This window comes from Lepidothrix coronata, unplaced genomic scaffold (genome assembly GCF_001604755.1).
Source record: "Lepidothrix coronata isolate B3197 unplaced genomic scaffold, Lepidothrix_coronata-1.0 Scaffold269, whole genome shotgun sequence".
In the NCBI taxonomy this organism is placed as follows: Eukaryota; Metazoa; Chordata; class Aves; order Passeriformes; family Pipridae; genus Lepidothrix; species Lepidothrix coronata.
Genome location: NW_016690449.1, coordinates 75,045 through 102,684, shown reverse-complemented (window position 1 = coordinate 102,684; position 27,640 = coordinate 75,045). Strand labels below are relative to the sequence as shown.

Here is a 27,640-nt window from a genome sequence, read left to right as displayed (position 1 = left end):
CACCAGTTAAATTTGGTTCAGAGGAAATATTGGCCACCTGTAAAGGAATAAAATATTAAAACCTGTTATTTAGTGGTTTAACTTGAGCAAAATAAACCATGGTAACCAAGACAATGACATGGAACTGTTATTAACTGTGCAATTTCTGTGTAAAAAAAAAGCTTGCAGACAGACTCCTGTATATACACATTTTGTCTCTGTGCTTGAGTGCAGGCCTTATGAGTGTGTAATTGCATTGTAAAATCTCCTCTTCTGGATGAAATAAGTTATGTACATATATATATACACACACAGCTCCTCTGTTGCACTCTGCAGGTTAAGACTGTATTTAGGGACACAGCATCTCATACCATTGGAACCCCATTCCACTGACAGATGATCCAATACCCCAAACTGGAGCTAAAATAGGGTTTAGGACTCGTTGTTTCTGAATAGCTGCAATTCTGTTGTGTTTTGAGCCATTGGAATAAAAAAAAAAAAAAAGGAAAAAAAAGAAAAGCCCTTAGCCCACTGTTTGTGGGAATTACAGATGCTGTTCTGGGGTTCATGCAACTTGACCTGGAATTGTGCTGTAACTGCAGGTTTACAGGGAATCAGCCTCTATAAAACAGCGTGGCAGCTGCCAGGGTTAAGCAGAAGCTTTTAGAACAAAATCAGGTATTTAATAATTTCAAAATGGTGGTGTTGAATCAAGCTGTTGCCATATTGATAACTCATGCTTCTAATTTATATAAAGAACAAGGAGTGGGGATACTGTAAAGCAAATATCCCTCTAAAGCTGTGGTTTATGGCTTTCAGAAGTTCTCCACTTCGTGTGCTGAACTCAGAGCACTCTGCTCTCCCCTTTCATTAGTTTACATGGTATTAATGATATTCATTTTCCCTCCCCACTTCTCCCCATCCTGATTATTTTGGTTTCATGCCGTGGCAAACAATTTCCTTTGTAGCTTATGAGAGCTGAAAACAAATTCCTTAAGTATTAAGTGTTTCACACAACTGGTAACTTAAAACCCGGTGGATGATGCATTCAGACATCGAAAACACCCTTAACAGAATGACAATCAAAAGTCTAAAGAAACGTTTTTCATTTTCTCCCCCTGCCTGGCAGGCCTCCCACGGCATCACCATGCAGCTCCAGCAGCAGTTGGGAGAAATGAGTCTGGAAAGTAAACTCGTCTCCTCAGCGTGGAGCTGGGAGGTAAATCCACTCTGTTTGTTCCATTTGACGCTGTAGTTTCATAAACACGGGGAACAAGCTCCACCAGATGCCCAAATCAGAGATTGTTGTTAATACAATTATCCTTGTATGGCCACTGAATGGGTGGATGATGACATTTGCATACATATAGAATTTAATCTGGAATCACTGGGCGGTTGTTTTTTTTTTGGTTTGGTTTTTTTTTTTTTGCACAAAACCGTATAAATTTACTAAAGCGTTCTCTGCATAACAGAGCTTTTTATTGACAGCTACTTGGATTCGCAGACAGCTTATTTTTCAGCCGTGTCCTCCTCTGACGGGGGTCACATCCGTTCACTGCACATGGCACTGACTCCTCGTGTCACAGCGAGTCACAGCGAGCGCGGTGCCCGCTCCTGCCGGGCTGGGAGGTGTCAGACAGCTTGTGTCCTCCACGGGCTCCTCGCTTCCCTGAGCGATCTGTCGTAAGGAAGAGTGGCAAAGAAAGAATTTTTCAGCTGGCAGTTGATGAAGAGCACAATGAATGTCACGGTCAAGAGCAGAAAGAAAAACAGAATGATGTAAGTCACCAGGTCTGGCTTATTTATTTCCCCTTCTTTCAACGCCCTGGCTGTCGACATGTAAAGAGCGGAGGAGCTCACGGGTCTCGGGGTGCTGCCCAGGTAGGGAGTGTTGGTCTGAATGATTAGATGAGCTTCAGTGGCACTGGTTGAATTTAGCAATTCACTATACATGTTCTTGCTTAAATTTCCTCCACGGCAGAAGTAAAGCAGGAGGGCAAACGCAGTCAGCCTTTGGCATGGGAAAGAAATAATGGTCCTGCTTGCAAAAGGCTGCAAACCGGCCACATGTTGTCTAAAAGCAAATTAATTCACTTTGCACGCCTCGGTGGCTTTCTTTGAAATCTTCTTGGCTCATATTTACAGCATTCATCCACAAATACGAATCAAAAATCGTACAGGTACCTCGTGTTCTGACCCTGGTTCCCCCAGCACGCCTCCTTTGGGGGGGAGAGGCACTGGCTCATCTGCTGGTCAGCCGGGACGTGCTGGGAGCTCTGGGAATCTGCTGGGAGCCCCTGGGATGTGCTGGGAGCCCCTGGGATGTGCTGGGAGCCTCTGGGATGTGCTGGGAGCCCCGTGCCACTGCTCCACCTGCATGGGGCTGGGGAGAGCCTCTTCCAGCAGAGGAGCCCCGGCTGGGTCTGGCAGCTCTCACTGTCCGTGCAGGGGAGACACGACGGGTTTCCAGCTGATTTTCGGGAACGGGATGCTCATAAATCCAGGGTTAAACGGCATCTGCGGGGAGAGGCAGCTGCCGCCTTGAGATCCTGCTGGATTTGCCGTCGCGGTTCCTGCCTCGGGAGGCTCCGTGCCGCTGAAATCCTGGCGCTGGGAAGCATTAGTTGACTTTCTTAATCCCGGAGCCGGCGGGAAGAGGCTGAGCTTTCTGCTTCAGCTTTCCAGGCGCTCCTTTCAATTGCTCTGAGAAAAAGAAATTTAAAAATAGTAATAATAATTGAGCGATGTCCCTTTGTTCAGGAAAAAAAAAAGAAACACCAAAAAAAGCCTCTCTGGGAATGGGAGAGGGTCAGTTCCTTGGGAAGCTCCTCTGTGCCCTCGGCTCAGCCCAGCTCGGAGGTGGGAGCGTGCAGGGCTCTGTCCAACATGACTTTCCCCCCTCCAGGAGCTCCAGCGCAGCGTCGCTTCCCTCCGTGGGAAGGGGAGAAGTGCGTGGTGGTGCCGACCAGCTCCGCAGCCCGTGGTGCATCTGGCAGTGACACGATGCTAAAAAGGAAGAGATCTTCGGATAAATTCCCGTGAGTGCCTGAGGCTCTGGCTGGAGGTTTTGAGCTGGGGGAGGGTAGCAGAGAACGGGACAAAAAGAAGAAAATTGCCTCAAAACCTTCCTTTCTTCCTCAGACCTTTATTATTAAAATCTAGAGTAATCAATGTCTTTTTTTTTTTCCCTCCTTCTCCACGATCCCCAGCACCCTCTCCAGCCTGACAATTACCATGTTAATTCTTTTTTTTTTTTTTTTTTTAGCAAATTGCTTTATGCTGCTATTAACTGCTGGCTGCTTGCCAGCTCCTCTCACATCTCCCATGCATCAGATAAGCGCCGTTAATACTTTTATTTTAACTGCATTGCAACTTGAAAAAGGGGAGCTGGAGGCAAGAGGAGCGAGGGAAAGAGGAATAACTGGGCAGAGGAAAGGGTGAAACACCATCTCCAGCCCCACAGTGTGGAGGCTGATCCCAGCAAACACTAAAGCTGCTTAGGATGAGCTATTGCAGCCAACAGCCCCAGTGGTTTAACATTTCACTTAATGTAAGAAAAGTTTCTGCCGGGAGAGAGGGGGAATGAAGAGAAATCTTCTGGTCAGTTAGATTTGAATCAAATCAAGTCAAATCCCTGCCACACCCTCTGAGGCCCTGGCCAGTGTGTTCCTCATCTCCTGCCGAGCTCCAGGTGCTCCAGGTAAAGCCCTTGTGCCTCCAGCAGCTCTGCTGGGGTGGTTGGAAGCTGTCACATCTCTGTCACATCCCTGTTCACGTCCTCCTGCATCCACCCTCAGGAAAACCATTACCTGCCTGTTTATCTCCAAGTCCTGGGGACCTTTCAATTCACAAGATTTTACTCTAAGGAAGGTTTTCCTGATTTTTTCTTTCTCTCTCTCTCTCTGTCTCTCTTTCCCCCCTTTTTTCAGCCCAAGTGCTCTAATTCTTCTAGGTTGGAAGGGGGAGTTTTTCCTGCCTTTACCCAGTGCTCCTCCTGGGGACACATCTCCTGCCTGCAGAGCCACAGTAGTTACTCTTATTTACTCTGTGTGGGTTCAAAGAACAGGATACCCAGGCAGGCAGCCATGGGGGCTGGAAAAATCAACAGAGCCGTAAAAAAGCTAATAGAGTTTGCAACTGTCATGTTGCAATGTCTGCTTTCATGTCTCCTTGAAGTAAGAGAGTCTATGAGCAGCAGCACCACAAGGCTGGGTGTCTTCCCAGCACCATCCCATCTTCAGCTCTCTCCTCCCTGAACTGTTTCTTGAGCATAACCAAACTTTGCATCCTTTTTTATTTATTTCCTTTATTGTTTTTATTAGCCTGTAGGGAAAAAAGGGAAACCAGAAGGCATTTGGGGCTGAATCCTACAAATAGTGTGGGTGGTCTTAATTCGCAGGTTCTCTGCAAATGTTACCAACTCTGTAACGGGGGTAAAATACTAAAGAAGATGCACATGAATGTCATAGTCAGTGGTGTGTTTTGTCCCTGCACAGAAATGTGTGTTTTTTGGCAGTCCCAGGGTGCTCCACTCGATGGCTTGCAGTCAAACTGGGCAGAGGTGGAGAAGGAAGGGCTCTGCCAGGGGCTCCTTGGCACCATTCACCTCCCTCCCACGCCTGTGGGGAGTGTTCCCCTGAGCTGTTGGAGGTGTCCCTGCAGGTGGGTGACACAGTCACAGGTATGGGATGGTTTCCTGGCTGCTGGGAGAAGGCAAAGGGTCTGTTTGCTCTGCCAGGGCAGTGCCTACAGACACGGGGTGCCCCCTGAGCCTCCTCTTCCCACCCCTCCTCACAGGCAGGTTGCTCACAGAACCAGAATCTTTAGGGTTCCCTTTTGCTCCTCCCAAGTGTTATCCCTCGTTCTGCCCCAGATTTCTGCCCCAAAGATACAGTGGTTCAGCTCCAGGGCCAGCACTGCAAACTGAGGATTGTTGCTGATGGTCCTGGTCCAGACGCCCGACGTGGGGATAAATCCTCTGGGTGTTTTCCAGGCGCCTCGTGTGCAGCCAGGGAGCTCTGGGAGCACAGAACTCCTCCTGGTTTTTTGGCTGCCTGGCTGGCACTCACATAGAAACTGATGGGAAGCCTTGGGAGTAAATCAGATGTGTTTTCTGCAGCACTGTATCCAGGCTTAATCTCAAAACAGCTAAATTGCCATAAATAACACCTTAATTGCAAAAATAAGAGCCGATCCTTTCCCTTTGTTCTCCTTAATTTGGAAGAACATTTAAAGTCTTCTGTTCCTTGTAATTTTTCCTCATTAACTTATTTCTTATTTAGTAGTTTTGTTGTTGTCGTTCCTTGTTTTCTTTAAATTCTTTCCCAAGGCTTGTTTTGGGATTTAATGGGCTTGTTTTGTTAGATTTTATGTGCACTGGCAGTAGCACTGTGAGGACAAACACAGAGCCTCTGACACTGGCTGGAGTTTAATGATAATAAACCTTGGAGTGTTGCAACTTCCTGGAGTGGTGGGAAGCTGGATCGGTGGGGTGGCATCTCAGGGACAGTCCTGGGGCTGGAAAGGCTTCTGCTTCTGCAAACCCTGGACAATCCTGGGTTTGTCTTCTCTCAGCTGCATTCAAGGCCAGGAAATTTTGTCTCAGCTATGTTGGACCTTAAGGAGTTTATTGATGGTGGTGTTGATTCAGTGGCTGTCCTGGTCCAGCCATAGTGTGAAATAAATAATGACATAAACTGTCCAGAGAAAGGAGGGAGAGCAGAGCTGTGACCCTCAGCCCCATCTGCTGTCACTCTCTGGCCTGGCAGGACGATCATATTTGCTTAAAATTTTTCAGCCACCACCAAACCTGACACGAACTGGGAGTTGCTCTGTGTTCCTGCACTCTGTGAAAGGCAGGAGCCTTTCCCCATTCCAGGCTGGTAAATAATGCATGATCCCTCTCTCCTCCGCTTACACAACCCCCACCACGATAAATATCAACCCAGGGAAATGAAAGTGCAAAGAAACATTATCTTTCTCAGTAATGCAACCATTTACAATCTGTGTTACGATCCTCCTGCTCTGCAGAGTGAGCAGCAGTCAGGGGGATGTTTCTATTAGCACACCAGAATGCAACAAATCACGGGCTGGAACTTTCCAGTGCCGCATAAAAGCAGCTTAAAACCTTATAAAGGAAAGAAAATGAAGATAATATACAGGGGTTATTTCCTCTTTTTAATCACTCCAAAGGAAAATACTTATTTCCAGGTGCCTGAGATTCAGTTATTAAGGGCCGTATTTTGAAGTGCAGGGCCATAAAATTTAACACCAGACACCTAATGTGGGGATCTTGCCTTTGGTGCTTAAATGTGGGGCAGGATGCCTGAAGAAATTGGCTCAAGTGCAGAGAAGTCTTGAAAATGTTTTGTTTCAGAAGAGCTTGCGTGTGCTGTTTAAAACTAACTCCTACCATTAGGTTTCTTGGGACATGTTTGCACCAGCTGAAGCAGGAGCATTGAGGAAGTTTCCAGAGAAGTCTGAGGCAGTGGGATTGGAACTAGATGGTCTTAAGGTCCCTTCCAACCCCAAACATCCTATGATTCTATAAAAGAGAGCTTGTGTGTGTTTGATCAGTGCTGTGTCCAAATCCTTTGTTCTTCTCTCAGTGGTGAGGAACGCTGTGATTCATCGAGGAATGTTCCATTGCAGGATGGGGAACAAGCATCCCACACCTCCTGCCAACCCAGTGAGCTTTGCCACTGCTCAAGTGGATGTAGGGAAATGACTCTGGCTGGTTTTGGGAGCATCCCAGGCCCCCTGCCCTGCCATCCCTGCTCCAGCGCACTGGGCAGCTCCACACAGCTTCCAAGGGGATTTGCAGGGAGAGGAGCTTCACCCATAGGGAAAAGTCCTTGTGCGGAGTCATGTGGATTCCCTCTGTCCTGACAAAATCTCTCATTTTGCCTTTGCAGCAGCTTTCCTGGTGTGTACAGAAGACAAAGCACAACCTGATGGTTTCATGCAGCCGGGAGTGTGTGGGTGGGCACCCAGTGATGCTCCAGGGGAGGCAGCTTCAGCACACCCACACATGGAGAACATGAGCAGGAGGGTGTTTGGGAAGGGAAAGGAAAAGGTGTAATTGTAGAGAGTGGTTCTCTTTGGTACCTCCTTTACACTTAAACCGATTTCTAGTCACACAACCCTGATTTGTGAACTGAGCTGGGAGCAAAAGGGGACACGGACGCTGTGCTGGGCTCTGTGGCAGGAGAAGAGCTTCACCCACCCCCAGGGGTGTGTCAGCTCTTGGACAGACACGTTCTGTGCTCTGAGGGCTGCCTGGATGTGTTGGCTCAGGACTGTTAGTCCTGTCCCTGTTTCTGGCCCAGCCTGTTGCTCTCCAGGGAGGGGTGTCCAAGGACAGGTCTGTGCATTAACCAGGCTGTGTGTGCTGTTCACAGTGTCTGTGCTCCCAGTGTTTAACCCCAGTTGTTGGGGGTTGAATCTGAATTAAGAAAAGAAAGAATGAAGTGTTCCAGCTAACTGTGAGGTTTCAGTCTTGAATACATTTTTGCTTTAGGTGCCAGCAGTCCCTTACCAACCTGCAACATGAATAAAAGGCAATGTCTGTCCTGAACAGACTCTCTGGGGTTCAGAAGCGGATTTGGGAAGGCTGTGAAAAACTGTGCTTTTCATTTGCCTCCTATTCATGTCTCTTCTCAAAGGGAATGAAGTGAGTTTGTCTCCAGGCTGCTGCACAAAACCCATCCCACCTGCATGTGTAGCCCTCTTCCTGTTTCACTGGTGTGCTGTAAAACTTCATGTTTAACCACAGTATTGGCTTCATTGCAGGGAATTCAGAACAGAAGGGGCTTGGGGGTCCCTGTCATCTTTTGAAGTGTTGAGCTCTCAGGTAGGAACCCTTTGGCACTGCCCTCCTTCTCCCCACCTTAACTTTGCTGGTGTTTGGGATGAGCCAAGGATTGCTCGTGAAGCTTCACAGGGTTCTTTTATTGTCAGTCTGTCTTTATTTAGGGCTTCTTGCTTGTCCAACTCACCTGTCTGGTGTCAGAAATTTTCCTCCCCCCTTGCTGGACTCTGGGAATGGTCTGTCAGTGGTGGGAAGTCGTGGCTGTGTCTGTCAGACAGCAGATGACAGGCTGGGGAGATGGGATTCCTCTTGCTTCTCTGGTTATCGATTTTTGCTTCATTTTTCTCAAGGCTGACATTAATTGTAAGTTTTGAGGGTAATCAACACGAAGCAATAAGGTGAGTTATTAAACCAGGGTGATCCCTTGGGAATTTCTTTCATAGCCCAGGGGTGCTCCTGCCTCTTTGCAGACCTGGGTATCTCTGATCATGTTCTGAGCAACAAGATGTTTATCCTGCAACCTCCTTCTTGGTTTGAAAAACAGATCTGATAATATTTCCTTACCCTGCAGGGATCCAGAGGATTAATTAGGGGAGGTGGCAAGATGCTCTGATGTGGTTAAAAAATTAAAAAAAAAAAAGACTAAAGAACCATCTAAAACAGGGTGGAAGAGGGAGATGAAATTTGGGAGCGATGGAGCTGAAATCTTAATAAGGCATTGACACTCTCTGGACAGTTGAACCTTCATCCATTGAAGTGCCAGTCTCTCAGAGTGACTGGCTACTGCATCAAAATATATTTCCACCTATGACTGTGACAAAAATTAGAGGAAAATTGAACATAGTGTTCCCCAGCAGGGCCAGGGAACTGGGGAGTTTAATTGTTTGTGTGCTGCTTGATAAAGAAAAAGCAGTTTTGTGATTTCTAATTTGACATTCAGAACAGTCTGACTTGACAAATCACACTGTTTGTTTTTAACTCAAAGGTCTTTTGTGTGTTAAGGTAAAAACCTTCTCTAAAACACACAGAGCATCTCTGGAAGCAGGTGATCTGCCCACAGCAGGGGATGGTCAGTCCTCAGCAAAGCCAAAGTTTCCATCAGCTGAACTCTTGGTTTTCTCATTAACTGAAGTAAGACATCTGTAAGATGGCAGAACAAAAGAATTTGTTTTTTTTTTTTTTTTTAATTAAATCCTCAGTTGAGAAAAGCAACATCATCCTGTTTTTCTGCTCTCCAAAATCACCTGCAGGTGCACAAGGATAGGATAAAGTTGCTGTTTCTGTTCTTACAGCAGAGCTCATCTGAAAGATTTTCACTGTTCACCGAAGATATTCACCCAAAAATGGAGGAAAAAGGCTCCTAGACCTGTACATCGGATTTTTGTCTGGTTATTCCTTGTTCTGTGGCGGAGTCTGAATCCTGGAGAAGAATTTGATATATATTATCAGCACTCTATATTTTGGATCCATTTAATTACATAAGTGACAACACAACATCCCTGCCTGGAGCAGACCCAGCCTTGAACCAGGTGAAATCAGTCCATTTTTCTGGTGATCCAGATTTCTGAGTCTTCTCCCCACAAAACCAGGAGCACCCTCTCCTTGTTTCTGTAGGAGGTTGGTTGCTGGTCAGACCTTTGTGGAAAACCAGAAGAAGGGAGAAAGTCCAGGGAGAGATGGGAAAAGAGATCCATGGGTGGCAAGCCTGGCTGGAATGTCTGCCAGAGGGGAATCCACTCTTCCTCATCTCCTTGGCTGGCAAAGCTTAACCTTGAGAGTCTCCTTCATCCTCTTCAGTAGCTCCGCCAGCTCCGTGTCCTTGGCTCTCACTGCCTGAGAGATAATTGTAATTAGTGTTAATCAAGGCAAGGTGTCCTCCCACAGTTGTCACATGGGATGGGAGTGCAGCCTCCTGGAGCAGCCCTTGCTCTGGGAAGCCTTGGAGAAGCGCTCCATCATAGGGTTTTGGCTCGTCCGTGAGCACGTGGCCATGGATTCTCACCGGGCACCCCCAGGGAAGCTGCAAAATGCCCTTGGCAAAGGTGGTCTGAGGCTTGTGCTTGTTGAATCTACCTGGGATGAAAATCCATCAGCACGTGACAAAGGTAATTTTAATAACCTAAAATCTTGTTGCTCGTGGAGCTGCTCTTCCATGGAGCAAACAAATCGGTTTTAATTTCGTTGCCACGACTTCATGGAAAAAAACTTGGAAAACCCAGTACCAGCTAGAGAAACAACATCATATTTTTTACATCTGTACCAGTGCTCATAAAAGGCAAAATGCGTGAAATAGAAAGAGAATAGAAATATTTGCAACTCCTTTGCCCCCTTAGCAAAGTAAAACTTCGGCTGACTTTTAACTTTGCAGAGGAAAGCCGGGTTAGCTAATGATGGTTCTTTTGAGATAATGGAAGAAGATGTTGTTACTCAGTCGTGTTCCTTGCCCAGATGGAGGCAAATACATCCCTGCTGTATTTTAATTAGTTCCCAACCTATGCTGCTGAGGAGTACAGTACAGTATTGTTATTAAAATTCATGCTTTACGATCAGAACAGTTCTGAGAACAGCAAAGAGCTTTAAACTTTGGTTAATAGTGGAATTATCTAATTTCTGCTATCACTTAATCCATTGCTAAGTTTTTAAGTAGAAAGGTGGTGATCATTAAGTGAAATTGTTGCATTAAGATCATAAAGAAAAAGGCTGTGATCCTTCTCAAAGGTTATATCAGGCCAGCCATTAATTATGAATGCTCATTAATTATAATGGATTTTCTGCCACAAAATCCCTTTAAACTGAACTTTTGAATGGAATTTCAGTAGGGCAAGTGTGACAAATATGGGAGGATTGCCCCTTTTAACAGGCTGGGGCTTTCTCTCTGGTGGAATCTGCATTGAAACTAAAGCAAAATGACTAATGAAGTTAAGAAACTCATTCTTCAGAAGATCAAAGTCATAAAATTCTGTTAATTCCCTTTGAGACAAGGCTATCAATTATAGCAAAGAGATTTTTCCCTGTATCTTTTTGTTGCATTTTAAAACTCCCTAATTGTTCCCCAAGACAATCTTCCTCTGTGTTTTGCTGTAAACTAATTTGCTGAAGTGTCAGGAACCTAAAAATGTATCTCTGGGATAAAACCCTATCATATATTCTTCTTATGAACTGAAGTAACACCCTATTCCTCCTCAATAGAACCCAGCACAGGCTGTTTGGTTTGACAGAGAGTTCTGCTGGCATCCAGTTACACAAGATCCATGTTCATAGAAAGAGGGGGATAAATTTGGTATTTTTGTTCAGCCTTTAAACTTCTCTCCTCCTCTCTGAGCTGCCTCCATCTTCTCTTCTTGTGGTTCAGGGCTCTTTGCTGAATTTTTACAGGGTAAAATTTCAGCTGAGTGTGCTAAAATCACCCTTTTCAAGTGTATTTTTGTGTCCCCATCCAGTTTTGGGAAGCCCTGGAAAGGAGGGAATGCCAGAGACATTTAACCACGTGGTTGCAATACAACTAAATTTGGCTGGAGTTTTTATCTCGCTTCAACTGCAGATTTTAACTCCTCCAGTGCCAGGTTATTCCTAGACCTGCTGCCAGCCCTTTTCACTGTCTTGTGCTGCATTTGGCTCCAATATCCCAGATCTGTGGGGTCCCCACTCTGGAGCCTAGAAAGGGCTCATCTCTTCAGTTACTGAAGCATTTTTTTACCTTCGATATTTTAGAAAAAAAAGAAAAATCATAGGATGAAATTTTCCATCAATATTTCTTAATGGTTATTTAGAGAATGAAGTGTTTGGACATGCTTGAAAATACTGCTGGGCACCTCTTTGCATGTGTAGGTGCCTAAATATCTGAGAAAAGCAGCCATCTGGTGTCTCTGGACTTGGATCCTCAGAAAACATGGAGGCTACTGAAACAAAGAGAATTTAGGCACATGCATTTCTTTGGATGATTTACTCAACTCTTAATGCCTCTGTCTCTAATGTGTAGAGGAAGAATTCACAAAAGGCTTTGAAAGGCTCTGATGCCTTTGTACTATGTGTCTTAGAGATAATGTTATGGAAAATTAGCAGGAAAACCCATATGTTTTATACAAGTACTCTGCCCTCCACTTTCAACATCCCTTAGAGCTCTTACTTTATAAAATAAATAATTCCCTACCTGGTGCCTAAATGGCATTGCTGATTACTTCAAAGTCAATTAATTTCTGAAATAATTTTGAGCTGCCTCAAATTGCTTCTCCTCTTTAAATATTTATTTCCTTCCATCCTTTTTTTTGAGTAGAATTTCAGATTTGGACTTTTAATTTCCGTGAAACTCCTGGGTTGGCTGTAAGGGAGGATTTGGCCTCAGCATGTGGAATACAAACCACTCTGGTGTTGGAAATCCTGATTTGTGCACCCCTTATCCTGGTGCAAAGGACAGAAGCTTTATATTTTCTGGACTGTGCATGGTGTCACTGCTGCAAAGCAACACAAAATCCTGTCATTCAGAGCAGGAGACCTTATTTTGCCAGATTTTGGAGGAAGTTGTCCCTGAGATCCAGGTAAGTCCCAGTGGGTGGCTGCCAGCAGCGTTTTGGGGTTCTGTGTGTTTGGTCACTGCATTAAATGGACACTGAGAAACGCTGGCAGAAAACCCCCCACACACCCAGAATTTGTTCCAGCATCTACAAGGGAAAGTGTGGGATAGGGAATTAAAAAATTTCTATTAATTTGAATGCTGAATCTTTAAATATAGGGCAATGTCTTGATTCTGAATCTGTTACATGACTTTCTTCCTGCAGTGTTGACAGTCTTTAATGCCAAAATTAATGAGATCCTCATTGATGCTGAGCCAATTCCCTGACTTGCACGTTGTCAATCAGGTAGAAATCCAAATGTTCACCCACTCCCTAAACCATTTCATGTCTCTAACCCCATCAGGAGCACATGATACATCTTGTGGATCATGTGGAATAAAATCAGATATTCTCTCCTTTTCACTCTGATGGGGGAAAAAAAAGCGCCCCACAGTTCTCAACTGTGTAATAGTTTCCTATAAAATAAATTACTTTATCTGTCTGAATACTGTCACACTTCTGTTCTCCAGTGATCTACTTCTCCCATCTGTGTGCATAACTGTAATCTTCCCTACACCTACTCTATGTATGCTCAAGTGTCAAAATCCAGCCTCAATCATTCCTGTCATTAGTCTCTTGTTCCTGGTGGGATAACGGGCAAAACACCTCAGCTCCTCAGGCTTCTTGGCATGATTTCTGGGCTCACTGTGCAGAGTTTACATGAGCCATCAGAAACACGACATGGCTGAGTTTTGGGTTGGTTTTTGTCACCTGAAGTTTTCCCCCCGTGAGCCGACAGGGTGTTTTCGTTGCTGATGTCTCGTTTCCATCCTGACTGACGCTGCAGCGAAGCCTAACTTCGGGAGACATCCACATTCCCCAGTCCTCTGAAAGTTGACTCGCTGTTTCTTATTGAGTAATTCTCCGTGACTCATCCTTTGTTCCCCGATACAATTTTTCTCACTCATCGGCAGAGCATTGTTCAGACAATTGAGCTCACTCAAATCCCCATCTTTTGTAGCGAGGCGGTGCAATCACTTCCCCCTTCCACTGAGCCCTTGCAGGAACAATGAGGTGACCCATAAGTTACCACGATCTTGTTTGCCTTAAAATGCAGATTATCCCTGTCTAAACAAAATAACTGCAGGAAAAAAAAAAAAAGAAACCCTCTTGGAAGCTCTGCATCTTCGTGGTCTGACGTGACAACGTGCCTCTCCTGCTGAGCCGTGACCTACTTTGCTCACAAAATGCTCTCATTACCTTCCCCCAAGCGTGAGGCTGTGGGAGCCTCAGGAATTCTGCACCTCGGGACCCGCGGTGTCAATCACTCACTAACAGCCCTGCGATGGTTTCCTTGTGAATCAGAGTGTCAGGGATGCTCTGCTTGTCCTGTCTCATGTAAATAACCCCTCTTCTCCTACAGCTCTTTGTATCACTCCTTGTCTCTGCTCCAGATTCCAGGCTGCCCTCAGCATCCAGCCCTCAAATTCACAGCTGGGTAAATTTTGCCTTCTCGTGAGAGATTTTGATAATTTTTGGACTGATTTATGTGTCAGCTCAATTAAAATGTTTTGCTCTGGTAGTTCAAAACATCCCACTCTCTCTCTTTTTTTTTTCTTCTTTCCTTTTTTATTATTTAAAAGGAATCCTTTTTCTCTGCCCAGTCTATTATGTGCATCAAAACTTGGTAGGATGCCTGCTCATGTGGAAAGAGGAAACAAGAGTTTAAGCATCAACAGCTGTGGGAATGACCCACAACATATGGAACATTTGGTGATTATCCAGTCTATATTGTGTAAGACATAAAATCATGCAGTTCTACTAAAACATGTAAGTAGAGAGGAGGAAAATGATGGCAAATGACTGGTTGCAAAGATGAAGATCCTTAACTGCATGTTCATATTTTCTGGATCTTCAACAAACGCCTAAAAATTTGCTTGTTGAATTTGAGTTTATTCCACAGCAGAGACTTGGCTTTGAAGGGTGTTTATTGATAAAAGAGATGTTTTCATCATAAATATTCACAGCTGAGAGTGATTTGCAAACGTGTGAGTGCAGGGATTGGCTGTGAAAGGAAGCCTGTGCTGGGATTTCTCTGCTCCTGTTGCAGTCAGGGGACGGTTTCTGATGCACGTCAGGAGACAGAAGGGTGAGCTGTGGACTTCCAAACTCTCCCACCCTCCCTGCCTGGTGTTTGATGTCCAAATGAGCCAGGTATTTATTCTTCCAGAGGGGTGAAGTTGTCAGAGCTGAGGGAACTTACAGCAGGGAGATCTGTAGAGTTATGAACTGAAGAGATCTCAGCAACAAAGAGTTAGGTCAGTCTGTCCTACCAGTGATGGGTGTTGAGTTGGACACTACAGGGAGTGGGATGGGACAAGTGTGCAGAAGATTTAACATGGACCTGTTTCCACTCTCACTATTTTGGTGAGGATTTCTATTATTTAAAGAACCTGAAGGTTTCTTGACCTGTCTTGGAAACTTGCTCTGAAGCCACAAACACGTGTTCCAATTCTCATGACTCGCATGACTTGAGTTCATCCACCAGGTTGTGCATTTGCAGCCCACAAAAGCCTTTAAAGGCCCCTTCTAACCCAAAGCATTCTATGTAATGCTTGTATTGTAGTTAAATAAGATGTGTACAGAAGTGAAGGTGTTTATAGACCCTGTGTTTCACAACACAGCCCAAATGGTGAATCCTGGAGTGTTCTGCTCCAGTAAAGCACAGCCTCCCATGTCTGAAATGATTAGAAGTCAATAATTCTCAAACTCTTTGCTTAGTACTTGTGAATTCATTTTGTTATGCTTTTTGCCTGCTTGTGGTAATGCTGTACTGGGATTTACAGAACTCATCCTTGTGCAGAGAAAGAAGCTGTCTGGGCTGTGTCTTCTAGGAATAAAAGGCTGTACTTGGGTTAATACATATTTTATTATTCACAGTTGCAAACATTCTCCTGCTGAAGCTCAGCAGCTGTGCTTTCTGAAATTAATGCCTGAATCAATGATGAAAATTGTCTTTCAAATTATGAGGAAAAACACCTAACCCTGCACTGCCCTTCCCCAAGGAACCCCCAAACAACTGCAAGGGGTGGGAGACAGTGTAGGAGGAGGAGGGTGTGTGGGAGGTGAGGAACTTCTTCCCATCATCATCCAGGGCCATCTTGACCTTCAAGAAAAATCGTTTCTCCAGCAGCCAGTAAAAACAAAAAAATCATTTGCATCAAAAACTTCGGGCTTAGATAAAAGGTTTTAGTTGGTCTTTAAAAAAAAGATATGTGAAATTACCTCTCAAAATGCTGTGGATTTGCTTTTCAGGGATACAATTTTGATTCTATTGAATTTTTTGACATATGGTTATGTAAAGCATCTAAGAGCAAACTATCCATTTACACCTTCCAGAAGGCAGTGACTTGAGGAGTTAATGTGGGATTATTTTTAGTGTGTATTCAAGTTTATTCATGCTGAAAGGTGGTACTTATCTTTTGTAATTTTAGAGTAGCTATTTGAATAAAAACATGAGTGTAGTTCTATTTTAACTGTCATGTGACATCTGGGAGCTGGTTCAAACCTCTCCCTCTTGGCGAGGTGAAAATCTCAGCACCTGTTTTCTTTCCAACATCTCAAGGGTACACACAGTACCTGTGCATGTGTTTGGACCTATGTAAATGCATCAAATATGAGTAATCTCCTCTGCACTGAGAAAATATTATACCAGAAACAACAAAAGCATCCATCGGCCAGAAGAAAGTGCAATTTTCCGTGTTCTTTGTAGGAGAAAGCTTGTTGAAGTTAAATTACCCCTTTGAGTACAAATTCCATGTTAAACTGTCACTAGAGACACTGTTAGATAAAAATCTGTGGCTGAGTGTTTTCCCTAGAGCCGGGTAAATATTTCTCTTAGCCAACTAACTGAGCCCTTGTTCAAGTTCAGAGATGATCTGTGCAGAGGTTGCAAGTTTCTCATGTTTTGGGGTCACTCTTTTATATAAACCTTCTGCTGCTTCTTCTCTCTAAAGGAACAGCGAAAAACAAGGGTTCTGCAAATTTAGTGTGGCATTTTGGTGGAAGGAGTTTAAGTGTTTGCCCAAGAGGACGTGCAGGGCTTGGGCTGGGACAGGGCTGAGGCAAAGGCAGAAAGGTCAGCAAAATGTTATTTTGGCAAAATTTTATTTGTTCCAAGTTTGATTTACAGGAAGGGGAATATAAACCTCGTCCTTAGAAATAGCTGTGGGTCTGACACACGGGAGAGCTTTGCAGTAAAAGCACTAATTGAGTCACGATGATAATGAGGTATGCAATGCCAAGGGATCCTTGCTGCCTTTGTGATATTCAAGATAATTTGGGTTGCTCCTATCCATTGATAGGTCTGTCCTGTACCATCTTGCAGAAGATAATATATAGAAATATTCACAGAATAATGCCTTTCATAGTCTCTTTCACAAGCAAACACACCATGAAAGTATTTGTATTACTGGGTTTGTTGACAATGATGTTCGAAGAGTCATTTTATGGTGTATTTCTTCTCCTGATCTATAGTTCTATTCAGTGCATTTTGAAAGTATTTTGCAGCTCTGAGTCCTAATGAACCAGCCCTTGATGTGCCTGTTTCCTTGATGAAAAGCTCTCCAAACTCTCACACAGCACTGGGCAGTTGATGGCACGGAGCTGTGTCCATCAGTGCAGAGCAGATTCCTGGCACTGCCTCAGGATGGGACCAACTCACAGGAGCAAGAGAGAGTGTTTGACTCTCCCCTCACAGCAGGGAAGTGTAACAGCCCTGTTGCTGTGGGATCACACTGTTTTGGTTGTGTTTTGGTGTTGGAGCAGCCACGGCAGAACTGGGGGCTCTGACGGAGGAGATTGGACCCCACATCTGCCCGGCTCCTTCCCATGGGCTGTGCCCACCTCCCAGTGGGATCCCAGTCCCTACACCTGCCTTGAGGTCTTCCCAGCACCTGGTCTGACCCCCAGCAGAGTGGGTGTCTCCTTCAGCATTCCTAAAACCTGAAACATCCCTCAATTCCAGCTGGAATATCCAGGCTGAACCCACTGCTGGCTGCAGTTTTGGTGGCAGAGCAGAGAGGAGCTTTGGGTTTTGCTTGTATGTGCTGCTGATTTTCACACTGAGAGTGTAAATCTTCTCCTAATCCTTTGCCTGAATGGAATATTTCCATGTTGCTCTGTATTGTGCCTGTTTTCCTCAGGAAGGTGTCAGTGCTGTCCCTCCTGCCCCTTCACTGTCCAAAGGTGCCATTTCATCCTCAGGCAGAAAGTTTGAACAAAAGGGTTCCTTATCCTGCAGCCTCTGTCACTCAGCCCAGTGGTTTGTATGCACCAAGAGCCAGAGAAAGATCCCAGTAATCTGAGTAGCTGCACCTTTCATCCCTCCTTGAGGGCATCTCTTCTCCTTTCCAGCCATCCCATCCCATCCCACCCCGTGTACCCACCTGTGTCCTTGCCGAGAGCCCATTCCTGCCCTGCCGTGCTGCCACTTGATTCCCAGCAGGGACAGCAGAGCTCAGCACCAGCCAGAGCATTATTATTTACCCCTGGGTCCTCCTTATTTCATTAATCTGTTCACTGCCTTACTAAATGATGAATTGGGGCAATCTCCTCTCTTCCCTTTCCACCTGCATCCTTCCTTTCCCTCAAGGGCTGCGTCGCTGCTCCTGCATCACCACTCACAGGAACTGCTCTGCTCCCACTGCTGGGCTCTGCAGTCAGTTCTTTTGCATTTCTGAGGCAGAGTTTTGAGTGGAATTGCTCAAATCTGGAGAAACACCCCCCTGAATCAGCCCTGTTTGTTCCCTGTTGTTTTATTCTTTTGTTCGACTCATCTTTAAATCTGTTTGGTGACAAGTGACGTAGTGAGATGGGTCCAAAAAGCCAATATCAACGTGTCCCCAGCTGCAGCCCTGTTGCAGCATGTGAATTATGCACACACTGGGAAACAGGCCCCCACTGGCCCCTCTGCTCCTTGCTGCTTGCAATTTTCAGTCTATCAGCAGTGAAAGCAAGGCAGGAGCTTGTGCCTGACCCTGTTACAAAAGTCTTAATACAAAAATTCGTGTTTTTATCCTGGGTGGGCTCCAAGGACATGGCACTTGGCAGGAGCTGCTGGCAGCAGGTGGATGGCAGCTCTGGAGCCTTGGAGAGCTGTGTTGCTTTGTTTTTGAGCTTCAAGAAAGCAGCAGAACAGCCCAACTTCTGCTCTTGCAGTGAGAATGATAGGAAGCTCCTGGCAGTGCCTGGATGTTTCTAAATTGATTCTTACTCCCTCTGCCTTTTAAGTCTCAAGTGAAATAAATTGGTATAACTTGTTTGTGAATTAACATAAGGTGGCTTTAGAGATATGAAAGGCCTTTGCCAGGCTTAATCCATTTACAGCTTGTGAGCAAATAATTTAATTAGTGGGAAATAGTTATACTAAGTGCATGCAAAGACTGTTAGCCAGGATCTTACTCCAAGCTGTGTGGCAGCCCTGGAAAGCCTGGAGTGGCCTGATACAGGGTGAAGGCCCATGATGGGTGATGGGTTGGATCCTTCCTTGGATACTTTCACTCCTCTATGAAAAACCCAAACACCTGAGAAGTTTTAGGGCAAACAGAACTGATGGCTTTATTCACATGCCTCCTTGGTAAACTAATTAAAATGAGGGAAAAAACCCAGCTCTCCTTTTTGTTTTTTTTTTAATCTCTGTATCTGGCTTTATTTGTACAATCCATCAGGAGGTATCTCACCACCGACATTATTTAAGCCGAAACGGGAGACTCGCTATGAGTCTTAAAAATTCACGAGATAAACAGATTTTGACGTTTCATTTGTTGTAGCCGGTGAAAGAATAAATCACCGAGCAAACATCACGCAGAAAACAGCTAAGCAAAGAAGAAATCAGCGTTCTTTCTATGGGAACTTAAACCAGGACCATATATTTTGCGTGCTGTGTTTATTTTTGTGCTGGCTGAGATGAAGTGTGCAGTTTGTATTGTTTGCTCAGGGAATAATTTAAGCGGAGCTAAGAACGGAGCATCTGTCGGTCAGTAAACAACATAAGATATTTTTTATTAAACACAGCCCAGCCCTCCCCCTTTGCATCCCCTTTGCTGCTGAGAACAGGAATTATGTCCGGGAGAAGGCCCAGGCTGAGCTGTGCAGGGAGAAATGGCTGCTTTGTTTTGGAGCTGAGCGGGCACCGGAATGATTTGCGCTGTGAGGAGGAGAAATGAGGGGTAGAGCAAACACAGCTGGGCTCCAGAAAAAGTAATGAATGTCAAATAAGCCAATGCCTGAGGTACCATCCTCCAAAAGAAAGCAGGAGTGGGATTGGGCTGGTGGATAATAGGTTTTCCATCGGTTTACTCGGGCTCGTCGCTTGGCTGAGCCGATGTTGGTGCAAAAAGGACAATCACATTCAGAGATCTGCCCTCACCTGCTGAAATCCAGGAATGGCCAGGGCAAAGGTGTGGGAAAAGGTATTCCCCAGGGGGAAACACGTGGGCAACACTCAGGAAACACAGCTGGATGTGCTATCAAAGGGCAGTTTGGGGCTGTTGGGACTTCACCCTCTTCATCAGACAGTGCTTGGGGCTGCCTCCTCCTGCCCTGACCTCCTTGTGCCAGAAAACACCTTGGCCTCAGTGTTTGTGACAAATCAAACACTGTGGTTAAGATTTTAAAAGCATTTTCTGTAGAATCTACTAAGTGTTGAGAGATTCTCTTACAAAAAATGAGTAAGCCTGATAGAGGTGAACATACTGTGATTAATTATTTTTCTTTAAATTTGAAGCTTTTAAAGTGTTACTAGTGAAAACCACACTCATGTAAGTGTTATTCAAAGGAATGCTTGGTATAAACCGTGGAATTTTTCCTGTCTTTCCCTGTTTTGCTCTCCTGTCTCTCCATTTATTCATCTGCATCTTTCACCTGCTTCTGACCTGCAGAGAGGAGCTCCCAAGGTGAGCTGGGGGTCCTGTTTGCTGCTGCCCTGCAAATAACAACTGTGATGAGCTGACACAGTCAGCAGATGTTCCCACACAGAGCAGAGATATTTTGATTATTCCTAACGATGCACACGGAACTCTCCAGTTCGGGTACAAATTAATTAATTGAGCCCTTCATTTGATCTAATGGGAGCTGTGGTACAAACAAGGGGGATGAGGCTGGGACTGAGCAGCCTGTGCTGGGATCCAAATATGGAACAGCAAATGCTGGAGACTGTGCTGAGAGATTGGATTTGATTAACTCTCTGCACTGAGTGCTGTGAATTTGGGGGCTGGGTGGGCCAGACCGAAGCAAAGAGGTGGCAGATGGACAAGGGGAACATGACTAATTGAAATATAAGCCTTGTATTAGGTCCTGCTGTGTGTTTTGAAACATAGGACTGAAGGTGGAAGGAGCAGGAGCTGGTGCAGATGCAGCACTTCTCATTTAGGGTGTGTCAGTGTGGAAGGAATATCCCAAATGGAGCCTGAGTGGGTGCTGATGAAGGTTCAGGAAGACTTGGCAGCGATGTGCTTTGAGAAGGGTTCAGTTTTTAGGGGGTGGGGGAAGCAGGAGGGCTGTTGTGAGGATCAGCTCTGGTTTAGGGGTAAATCTGCTTCTCTGTCCCATGCTGGCCTTCAGAAGCACTTTGCCCACACTGCTTAGCAAGCTGGGAAGTGAAGCAGGAAAGGAAAGGGGAAACCAAACAAAAGGATAAACAGGATCACAGTCCCCCAATCCCTGGAACAGGCTGAGAAAGAGGGACAGGAAAAGAGGAGCTACAGCAGAAAAGCATTAAATAGAGACCCAGAGGGGCATAATGATAGAAACTTTTAGATCTGTAAGAAACTGTGGGGACAAACCTGTTCAATAAAAAGCTGATGACAGGGAACCACAGGGAGAGTATCCACTAAACTACATCATTTACCACTCTGCTTGTTATCACTCATTATGCTGTAGATCCTATTATGTGCTGCTTAATGCGAATCTGGCCCCTGCTGTGTCAGGCACAACACACAAAAAGAGGGAAAAATCATTCCTTGCCCCAAGGAGTTCGTGATGGAGAGTGAGGAGTATTTCTGTGGAAGATTCAATCACCAGATCAGTGTTGGAGGCTGTGGAAGACAGTGATATGTGGACAGTGTGTTTCTCAGGGTTCACGGTTTTATAACAAAAGAAAATTATATAGATAAAAAGCAGAAATTACAGCTGGCTGAGAACACTACAATAAAACCTCAGAGGTAGAGCAGTTTCAGTTTGTTGAAGGGAAATGAATCATTTTAGAGAAGCTGGATTTTTCATTTGATCTTGGATTTTAGTAGGCTACAAATCTTCACCCTTTCTAAGTCCTGTGGGATTTGGTGGGATTTGGGCTTTTGTTTGGAACTCAACAAGCCTTGGTAACCACTCTTGCTTTGACATGGTTGCTACTTCTACTGAAGAACCCGAAAATTCAGCAGGTGATAAATGTCAGAAAAGAGAAGAATTCAGGCAAAGTCTTGTGATTCAAAATGATCTCTTTTTTTAAACAGCTCCAGGAAGTCTGTGTAACACCATGGCAGCCTGAGGGTAAAGGAGGGGCAAGAAGGATTGGCCAGGAGGGGGCTGTGCCCAGCCCAGGAGTATCCACAGGTTAGTTGAATTTAGGATAAATAAGAAACTTTACTTACAACCCTTGGTAGGGGGAAGCTAGAAGGTGAGTTGTTGGTTTTAAGCAAAAATTGTTTGGTTTGGCTGGCAAAGATCATTGTTTCCTAGTTGTTAATTGAGATATATTTGATGCTGGCAGGGAAGTGAATTTGTGAGGGAATGATTACTGCCAACTGGCATGTAGCTAGAGAAAGATGCATCCCAAGCTTGAGGTGCCCTTAACTACCCCAAACAACTCTGTAAAGCACAAAATTATCCAGGGACCCAAGAGAGAGGAACTTCTAAATTCGTCTCCTGGTGAGTGGGGTTGGGTGCTCTTTGCAAGAATGGCAGAGTAAGAGAGAAAGCTCAACAAATTTCAGGGTGTGAATTAAACTCCACAAAGCCTTGTCAAGCTTTTCCACGTGTAAATGTCTGTTTAATTCATACGTTTAATTGGGCAGATTCAGGAATGTGTGACAGCACAGGACAATATTCTGCCCTGACCTCTGCAGGGACTCTCTGCTACAAACTCCTGGAGGGAAATCCAAGCCTTAGGCTCTGCCATTTGTATTTAAAATGTATGTTGGAGTTCAATTACTGAATGGTTGAGAAAAAGGTGCAAAAAAAGACTTTTATGGGAACTTCAAACCACCCCTCTTGGGCCTGGTTAGGAGAAAATACCTGTTCAGGAGGTACAGGCTGAGGTCAAACTAAACCCCAGAGCTTAATTCAGTCACAGGGATGTTGTTCTGATTCAGTTCCCTCAGTTTAGGTTTAACTGGTTTCATTTTGAAGAACAGACCTTATTCCATAGAACTTACCACATTCCATTTATTTCCAGAAATCCGCATCAGCTGCAGAAATTTCCTCCTTTGTTTCACTGCCTTTGACAATAGAAGAGAATTTTCCTCTCTCAGCTGGCAGATTAACCATTATAGTTAGTGCAAAATACTGTCCAACAGGGTTAAGCCATTCCACTTCGATGGCTTTGACTTTGCCATGCCAATTACTAATTTCCATTAAATTCAAAATATGTTTTATGCTGATAAAGCTTCTTAAAGCATTTTCTCTAAAGCTGTATTAAGGAAAGTGATGCTTACATAAGTCCTTTGGAATACCTAATGTGCCGTGGCTTTTGCTATAAATATGTGCCAGTTCATTATCTCCACTGAAGTTCACAAGTGGGTAGGTATTGATTACTTTACAGTTCCAAGGGAGAAAACTTGGATACTTGCATGCAGCCTGGATAAGATTGCAGAGCAATCTGCTGCTTTCAGCCTGGCCAAGTGGGCGATTATTTTCCTGGATTTCCTACCTTCTGTTTCCTCTTGAGTTTTCATATTTTTCTGCTTTCGAGCTGGGCATTAATTTTCTGCCTGTAAAAGGCACTTTCCTGATAGGATTCGACTGGGAAACTCTCTCCCCCAAGTCCAGAAAGATTTTTAACACCGGGGAAGAACCTTATAAAACGTGAGGGTGGGAAGAATCTTAGAAAAATGTGAAGATGGGGGGGGGAACATGACTCCTGGCAGCTGGGTGTGGGTGAGCTGCCCCAGAACAAATCCCTCCTCTGTGGGATAGACTGGATTTAATGGCTTCATCTGCACAATGGAGCAGCTCCTCACAAAATTTGCCCAAATTTGTACTTGTTGATCATTGTCTCTGCCATCTCCCTGACAGTGCCTGAAGCCTCAGGGTGAAGAGTTGCTGGTGCAGCATCCACAGCAGGCTGAGAATTGCCAGGCACGCTGCTCTGGGGACATGCCATCAGCTCTGGGGCACTTTGCTGCTTGGTTTTTCCCCGTCATTTTTATTTTTCCCCACACAGAAATAATTTCCAAAGTCTCATGTTCTGTTATGAAAGCCTATACAATCATCTTTCCCTGACAAAAATGATCCAACGCTGTGCACAGCCTTCTCACTTCCTCCATGGTCGAGGAGGTTCACATCCAGCCATCCTGGATGTGACCTCCAGTTAATCCTGAAATTTCAGAGTATAAGGTGTCCCTCATTTCTGAATATCAGAAAGGAATTTGCTCATTAGGGAAAAACCAAGGTCTAGCACACGGGGAACATTTTAAGAAATCAGAAGTGTCATTTTTCTATGCCAAATGGCACTTGGCAATGATAAAATAACATTTCACAGCAGCAGATGTTGTTTGCTGCTGGTGTTGCAAAAGTCTGGAACTTTGAAGGACTAGAAGAACTTGATGTGTGTTTTCAGCTTCATAAGAGAGAAAGAGGAAAAAGTAAAACATGTGATTCATTACTTAAAATAAGAGAGTGGGTAGGAAGTGAAGGAAGATGACACTCCTGCCTTCAAAAGGAAATATGTCCAAGGACCCATCTGGAATGTCTGAAAGAGCAGGCAGAGTTGATACTGCCAGGTTGCAGCTTTTTGCACTAATTTCCATCAGCACACCTTCATCTGCTTTGAATTTACCTCATGTCCCTGGGCCCAGGTCACTGTGGGAACTGGGTTGGGCTGAACTGGGAGCAATTAGTTGTAACGGGAGCAGGAGGACTGAACACAAACACTGGTGGTGCTGAAAACTCACATCCTGATCGTTCACATCCCGGCTGGTTTCTCAGGGGAGACAAGCCCTGGGGAGCTGAGTTTGGTTGTCTGAATCAGGCAGTTCCAGATTCCCTCAGTGTGGTGCTGACTCCATCTGGGGTGCCCGTGCAGGAGGGTGATTCCCCGCCCAGCCCAGGTTGGATCAGCTCCAGGTGATTGTTGAAATCCTGGGAAATTGCCTGGTCTGGTACAGAACTGCCCCAGAGCAGACTGGAGCAGCAACATTTGCTCGTGATGGATGAGCCTTAATTCATTTCTGCTGCGAGAGGTTTTGGTGACAAGGTTGCCCTATAAATAATGTTTAAATTGTAATTTTGTTAAATACCCATCTCCTGGAGGAAAAATTATATTGTTGCCTTCTTTCATTATTCCAGGTATTCAGTAACCCATCTTCATGTCCAGTGCTATCATTTATTTTACACAATATATCTGCATTTTTGTATAATGTCTGTATGAATCTGTGTGTATGTGTATTTATATGGATTTGTTTATCAGGGGAAAGATAATTCACGGAGTGATGCTTGATCCAGCCAAGATCTCCACAGGTCCATCAGAGCCACCACAGCTGCACCTGCTGCAAGGTGACATATGGCACCATCCCTGGGGGACAGTGTGTGACATCCTCAGGAATTGTCATCACGGCATTTGCTTTTAAGAGGATTTCCTGTGGCTCCCAAGAAATGAAGAGATGCTTCTTCCTGACACACCATGGACAAGAAGTGACTGAAATGAGACATCAGAGACGCCAGTGTGGAGAGGGAAGAGGACAGCTCTGGGGGTGTGTCCCAGTTTCCAGGCAGGATGGAAGCAGGGATGCAGTGCTGTGTGCTCAGCGTGTGCTGTGGCACATGGAACGAGGGAATTCCTGCCTGAATCTCTTCCTAGAAAGCCTCCAAACATGGTTCTGGCCTGATATGGAGCAGAAGAAATATGGACAGATAACTTCCCATCCTGACTCCCTGATTTATTCTGATTCTCTTCAGCAGGACAAGGGGCAAATGAAAAATGGGGGCTGTTGCTGACAGATCCTGTGGCATGTGCAGCACAAGGACTGCTGTTCCCAGAACTGCCTGTCACTTGGATTCTCTGTGTGCTGGTGATGTGAATGGCTTCATTACTGAGTTTGACTGACCTTTTCCAAGCAGCTTGGCAGCAGCAGAGCTTTCAGCTTGGCAGTGCTGGCTCCCAAACGTTACCTGGTGACTGGCTGGGGGAAAGGCAAAGCTGCAAATCACCTTTGGAATTCCTCCTCCTTATGTGGGGGGCGTTTGGCAGAGTAGCTGCAAACTTTCCTCTGTTGATGGTCAAGACTGATGGTTTCCCCAGCAAATGGATGGGACATGACTGGTGTTTGTTTTAAAGGTTTAATTTTTAATAGGGATTTGGCACTTGATTTTAAGAATAGCCCATTGTGGGAAACCTGCATATATTTAAAAATACTCTGCTAAAGACCCCTGCTCTTCTTCTGTAGCCTCATTAGGGATGTGTCATCCAGCAAAAGGCTGGCTGATGTCTCAGATCCAGGCTCCTTCTCTAAAACAAGGAGAAATACTAACTGAAAATCAGGATATAACAGTATAATTTAAAATAAATTAGGAAAAAAAAAAAGATGTGTTTCTTAAGTCTTCCTTCAACAATTTGATAGACAGGTTAGGAACTTTTCTGTCTCTGAGCAGCTTTGCTGGAGCATCATGTCCTGCCAAAAGCGGCATCACCTGTTTTACAAGTGGGTGTATTGCAAATGCTGTCTGGAAAAACTGTTCTCAGGGGGGTCATTGGAGGTGTTTCAGGCAGGATGACACCTGGGGGAGCCCAGGGCAGGTTTGGTGAGGAGTCACAAAGCAGCCCAGCTCGTTTGCTGGTTCCTCCCAGTGATGGCTCCAAGGAACAGCCGAGCCCCCCCTGCCCCGGGCGGGTTGGCCCCGGTACCAGCGCTCACCACGGCACCTCCCCAGGCCTGGGCTGGGCCAGGCTTGAAGGCAAGTCTCCAGGGGTCGTGTCCCCTCGGGGGTTTTGGCAGCTGCAGCACAGGGTACCTTGCAGTGGAGCAAGTCTGTCCACTTTTCCGAGCTCGGGGCGGTGTCTCCCTTTCCCCATCCCTGCAGAGACGGAGGCACGAAGTGCTGGATGGATAACTCCAGAGGAACACCAGGAACTGACATTAACAATTGCTCAGCACCTCTCTAGAAGCCTCCCCACTGCTCAGAGGACGTGGAGATGCAGGTACTTGGCAGGAAAATATCTCCAGTGGGTACATTATGTGATGATGGCAAAAGTGAGGCAGCCCAGCTACTCCCCAGCCACTGGGGATGTACATTAGTGTGCCTGTCCAGGCAGAGGGAAGGGCAGTGGGCTGGTATTTACAGCCATTAACTAGATTCTCACTGCAAGAGATTACTTACAATTTTACCTCCAAAAAATCCCCTTCCGAACAATCTAAAAATCTTCATGGGGAAGCCGAGGAGTTTGTAAGGGCATGTACAAGGAGGAATGGCTTCAAACTGAAAGGGAGTAGGTTTAGATTGGATATTGGGGAGGAATTCTTGGCTGGGTGGGGAGGTCCTGGCACAGGTTGCCCAGAGAAGCTGTGGCTGCTCCATCCCTGGAAGTGTCCAAGGCCAGGTTGGACAGGACTTGGAGCAACCTGGGCTAGTGGAAGGTGTCCCTGCCCATGGCAGGGGGTGGAACTGGGTGATCTTTAAGGTCCTTCCCAACCCAAACCAGTCTGATTCTACAGTTCTCTGAGGTACTGGTACTAAGAGAAGATCCTTGCAAAGGTTAAACAAGTGAGTTGTCCTGACCTAGGGAGTCAGAGGAACTTCAGGTTGGATCCTACTTGATTTTTGCCCATTGAGGATGCCTGAGACAGACCCTGACACAGACATCCTGTCTGCCCAGAGACTGGGGAAGGACTTGTATCAGTCCCAGGATGTAACTGCACACAGGACTGAGGGCTTGAGCTCCCTGGTTCACTGCAGTTACCTAATGGGAAAACTAATGTGAGAAGTGGGAAGTGTTTTTCCATTTCCAGTTCATTTGGCTTAGTAGTGCATTCCTGCCTCTCTGGAGCTCTGCTGCACATCAGACACTCACTGAGGAGCAAAGAGCACA

General features: G+C 45.4%; 1 long non-coding RNA gene across 1 annotated transcript; it reads left to right on the top strand.

Annotated features, from left to right (window-relative positions):
• The first annotated feature begins 761 nt into the window (after positions 1 to 761).
• LOC108507811 lies at positions 762 to 25,798 on the top strand. The gene is made up of 4 exons (XR_001878272.1): positions 762 to 1,758; positions 2,885 to 3,017; positions 9,040 to 9,318; positions 25,025 to 25,798. It is a non-coding gene; the product is annotated as an uncharacterized LOC108507811 (long non-coding RNA).
• The last annotated feature ends 1,842 nt before the right edge of the window (positions 25,799 to 27,640 follow it).